The sequence below is a fragment of the Orcinus orca genome, chromosome 5 (genome assembly GCF_937001465.1).
Source record: "Orcinus orca chromosome 5, mOrcOrc1.1, whole genome shotgun sequence".
Classification (NCBI taxonomy): domain Eukaryota; kingdom Metazoa; phylum Chordata; class Mammalia; order Artiodactyla; family Delphinidae; genus Orcinus; species Orcinus orca.
In genome coordinates, this window is record NC_064563.1 from 71,851,112 (window position 1) to 71,856,647 (window position 5,536).

Sequence of the window (5,536 nt, forward strand, 5' to 3'; positions counted from 1 at the left end):
GAAGAATATTAGTATTTTTTTAAAAAATCCCCTTGGGAATGTTCATTCCTAATCCACTGTAATCTAATGAAGCTTTCCAAAATAAAGCATAACAAAGAATATATTTTGTATAGCAACTACAATATATATTTGTTGTACAGTGAACAGCAAAATAATTATCAAATTGTGAAGAAGCAATAATTGACATAGAGGTAGCTCAGCATGCTCAGAAAGAAAAAAATAACATAAGCCCAAAGTATACTCATATCCGGTTATTAGGTTGAATCGTTAAAATAACCCACAAAATTCTGAGTACTATAATTTAGCCATGTCCTGTTAATTGCAATAGGAAAAAATAAAAATGTATAAAATGGAACAATCTTATTTACCTATCCCTTGATTAATCATGACTTTCTAATATCACATTTTTAACTGAAATTAGCCTTTTATTATTATAAAAGTTATATATGTGCATTGTAGAAAGTTGGAAAACAAAAACAACTAAAAATGTATCTTGTTTAAATACCATGGGACCATATTCTCTCCACCTATACCACTACTTCTAAAACCCTATTGAACATCTGCACATTCTTCCAGATATTCTGTTTATACACATACATGCAAAGACTATATATTCTTCTTTAAGAGACCATTCCATATCTGTGGCTTTGTAACCTAATTTCACCCCATTAATTATCATTGTCTTTTCATAGCAATAAATTTTCATCTTATTGATAACCAATCCATGTTTAAATTTACCCAAGTTTCACAAAATGCACCATACTACTGGTTTGTTTAAACCAGTATTTTCATTTCCTCTGATTATTAGGCCCCTTAAGTCTCTTTTAATCAAGCTACATGTTTTTCACCATCCCTGATTTATTAAAAAAAAAAGACAAAACTGAATCAGTTTTCCTACAGTTTATTCCTTCTGGATTTGTCTGGTGATGTCACTTAGCTTGTTTCTCTATACCTTGTATTTTCAGTAAATTGAAATTTAAATCAAAAGTCTTTGATGGAATTAAGTTAAGTAGTTTCTAAAATAAACCGTAGGTGATGTGAAGCATATCTGGAGACCTAATATCTTGTTGATTTAGCCTTAATTATGATAAAGTTGTTCGCTGGATTAGGGTGATGCTAATCTGATCTCTCCATTCTTCAGTTGTACATACTTTTCCTTTAGTGACAAAAACAAGTGATTATTGTGGTGTTATTTTGGAAACCATAGGAATATCCTATTCTCCATCAACCATAATAATAATTTTAAAATAATACTTTTAACAATTGATAATCTTTATTGGAGTCAGAACATTTGTTATAGTTTGTAGAAAGATGGTTTTCTAATTCTATTTTATCTTCATCTGTAGTAAAAACTCTTCTGTAAAATAAGCCTTGGTCTCTTCATTTGAGTCTATTTATTTTCCCTGAAAAGGCAGGATAAATGCCTAAAGTTCTTCCCTTTCATTTATCAATCCACAATACAAAATAAGGAGCTGACTTATTAGTGAGATAATATGTAATTTATCAGCCAAACAGGGACAATTTGAGAGTAAAAGTGTGGCCCATTAATAATTAAATCCTGGGAAAGTAAGGAGGTACTGTCTTTCTTTTAGCTCAAAGAGTGATGCATATTATTTTTCAATATTTCCTTATATTTGAGTGTCATTATGAACCTACAGATTACCATTGATTCAATGTGTTTTAATCCATAATAACTATTATTATTATGATACTTAAATTGTTCATCTTTGGTCTGCCTGCGCTTTTTTAAACCGGCTCCTGTGTTTTCTTGATACAGTACTTTAAAAAATTTTTCTTCCGTAATCGTAATGTTGAGGTATATCCAGAAAAGTACATGTTTACAGCTAGATGAATTTTCACAGAGTGAATATACCTGCATAATCTGTATTCATGTCAATAAATAGATTATCCTTTCCCAGAAGCTCCCTCTGCCCCACCTTCTTGTCCTTACCCTCACCGTTCCGTGGGTAACCACTATCCTGACTTCCAAAACCATAGATGAGTTTTGTCTGTTTTCGGACTACTGTATATTTAATTCTTTGAATCTAACTTCTTACCCAAAATTATGTCCTAAGATTCAAAATTCATCTATATGGTTTCATGTAGTTTAGTTCACTTATTTTCATTGCAGTACAGTATACTATTGCAGAATATACCACAACAAAATGTTTAATCCATTTTCCTGGTAATGGACATTTGGCACGTTTCCAGTTTTTAGCTATTACAAAGAGTGCTGCTATGAACTTTCTTTGTTTCTGTTTTTTATTGAAGTGTAGTTGATTTACAATATCGTGTTAGTTTAAGGTATACAGCATAGTGATTCTGTATTTTTGCAGATTATATTCTATTATAGGTTATTACAAGATATTGGGTATAGTTTCCTGTGCTATACAGTAAATCATTATGCTTAAACATTCTTGTATATGATTTGGGGAGAGCTATACCTTCCCTTCTCTGATACCTCGGAGTGGAATTGCTCCATCACAGGTGCGCTTGGGTTCAGGGGTAGTGGATATTGCCAAAACATGTTCCAAAGTGCTTATACCAATTTACACACTCACAGCAGTACATGATGTTCCACATCCTTGTCAATGCCTAATATTATCTATCTTCTTTCATTTTAGCCATTCTAGTAGGTATGTAGGGGGTCAAAAAATAAAAATTTGTAGTTTTTAACTCATCTTCCTAATAACTAATGAAGCCATACATATTTTACTATGGTTATTATCTATTTGACTATTCGATTTAGTGAATTATATGTTCAATTTCTTTGCCAATCATTCTACTTTCTTTTTTCTTTAAGAAGTTCTTTATATATTCTTGATCTGAGTCTTTTATCAGATATATGTGTTACAAATATCTTCTCCTAGCCTGTGGGCTGCTTTCCCACTTTATTAATGAAATTTTCTAATGACAAGCTATTTTTAATGTAGTCCAGTTCATCATTTTTTCCCTTTATGATGGTAATTTCTTTGTATACTGGTTAAGAAATTTTTGTATGCCCAAAATCGTGATGATATTCTCTTCTGTTTTCTTCTAAACTATTTTAGTGATCCCTTGTATATTCTTTTATGTATTTTCTTTCTTGTATTTAAGTATAACATATATACAGAAAAGTACACAGAGAATAAGTGTATAATTTGATAAATTTTTACAAAGTGAACATACTATGTAATCATCATCCAAATGATTACAAAAATGAGATCAAAAATAATACTATGCCGGAATTTCAGATTTATTTTTAATATACTTCCTAGATGATTCCTCTGCAGCTTGCATCGTCCCACTTAACCGATCCAAGGGTGAAAACCAGTTTTAGAAAAATATCTGGGTAAAGATAATTTCCATAAAAGGAGATAGGATAATACAACTGTACAGATTTCCAATTATGCCCTTCACCATATAATTTCCTTGTTCATAGTACCATAAACTTTACAGTTTTCAGATATACTGATATCAGAATGATCAATATATAATTCACAATTGATTGTACATGCACATGTGCACGCACACGCACACACACACACACACCCCTACATACACAATACTTACCGGGAGTAAAATCAAGTAGAGCAATTGAAGTACAATGTTGAAGAGTTTTTCTTTGGTCTCCAGAGTTTAAGTCCTCTAAACGTAGGTTATATTTCATGGGTGCCTGGGATTCATAAAGATTCAATCTCCCATTTTGTTTGAAAGCATGAACAACTGTTTCTTTTTAAGTACAATAGGAATCTCTGTCACTTATTCACCTTGGGGATCAAGTTTGCTACTTAATTTAAATATGAATCCAAGTGTTTTTGAATAAATTTAAAGAACAAAATAAATAGTATCCATAGCCAGCATTTTATTGGAAGATTAAAGAGTCCAGGAAAAACATCTTATACATAATTCCAATGAGTAGGTCAATTGGCTTTAACAAATTTCTTATAAAAATATTAATACATTTGGTTAGAATTTGTTCCCAGACAACTGAAATGAGGTCCTGAAAATATAGTTCTAAGATTTATTTTTAATTTGACAATTACTCAAACTAATAATTTTAAAATCACTGATTCTTTTCAGTTTTTCTTCATAAAAATGTATATAAAAATATAAAATATTAAAAAAATAAGGAAAAGGTGAGGGTATTCCAGGAAACTTTACAATAATGCAAAATATGTAAAAAATAATAGGATGTCATCTAGATTATTATTCTATTTGAAAATTAGCCTTCCATAGTGACACCTATCAGTTTAATTATTCATATCACCCTACCCTCATTTAACTCTCATGTTAGAGAGAAGTAATCATAGGAATGGAAATCTAAGTATCACAGGTTATCTTAACTAATTCTCTGCATAGAACTAGAAATTCACACACACACACACACACACACACACACACACACATACGCACGCACAGAGTGATCATTGGGAATATGGCTATTTTCCTTCAAATTGTTTTTTAAAACATAAAAGAAAAAGTTTAATGTTAGAAAGGAATCACTACAATAATGATTTAGAAGTAGAGATTTAGTCCTAGAATGAATTTTTGAGGTCATCTTGTTTAACCCCCTCATTCTATAAATGTGCTTACTGTTTCAATTACTTCTGATAATAACATGATAGAAGTAAAATAGAGAAGTGGCGTGGTGGTGGTGGGTTGAATTGGGAGATTGGGATTGGCATATATACACTAATGTATAAAATGGATAACTAATAAGAACCTGCTGTATAAAAAAATAAAATAAAATTCAGAAAAAAAAAGAAGTAAAACGGAGGATTTTTTTTTTTTTTTTTTTTTTTTTTTTTTTTTCAGTACGCGGGCCTCTCACTGTTGTGGCCTCTCCTGTTGCGGAGCACAGGCTCCGGAAGCGCAGGCTCAGCGGCCATGGCTCACGGGCCCAGCCGCTCCGCGGCATGTGGGATCTTCCCGGACCGGGGCACGAACGCATGTCCCCTGCATCGGCAGGCGGACTCTTAACCACTGCGCCAGCAGGGAAGCCCTTTAACATGATTTTTAAAGGTCAATCATGACTTGGTCCGTGGGTACCTCTCCTACTTCTTTTTTAGCACTCTCTCCTTTGCTCCACCCTCCAACCAGACTGCATTTCTTTCTCTGCCTCAGATGCCCCATGCTTCTCTTGCCTCTGGCTCTGGAACAGCTTCTTCCTTTTCCAGTTCTTATCCCTATCATCCGTCCTATCTCTAGTAACACATCACTTCTTCTGACTTCCACTAGACTAGGTTCCCTAACACCTGAGGGCTCTGCTTTCATTGCCCCCATTGCACTTCACTTATGAGTGTGTGATCTCCTGCAAGTTTGCAAGCTCTAAAAGGGTAAAACATTTTATACTTTGTGTACTGCTCTGTTCCCAGCAACTGGCACAGTGCCTGATGCATAGTAGACCTTCAATACATATTTTTGAATAAATGAGTGAGTGAATGATGATAATACCCTAGCCTGGAGAAACTAAGCATTTTATTTGTATCCATTGTATGCAGTTATTTGTTCATTGGATTATTCCTTCCATTATTAATGCATACATTTGTGCAGT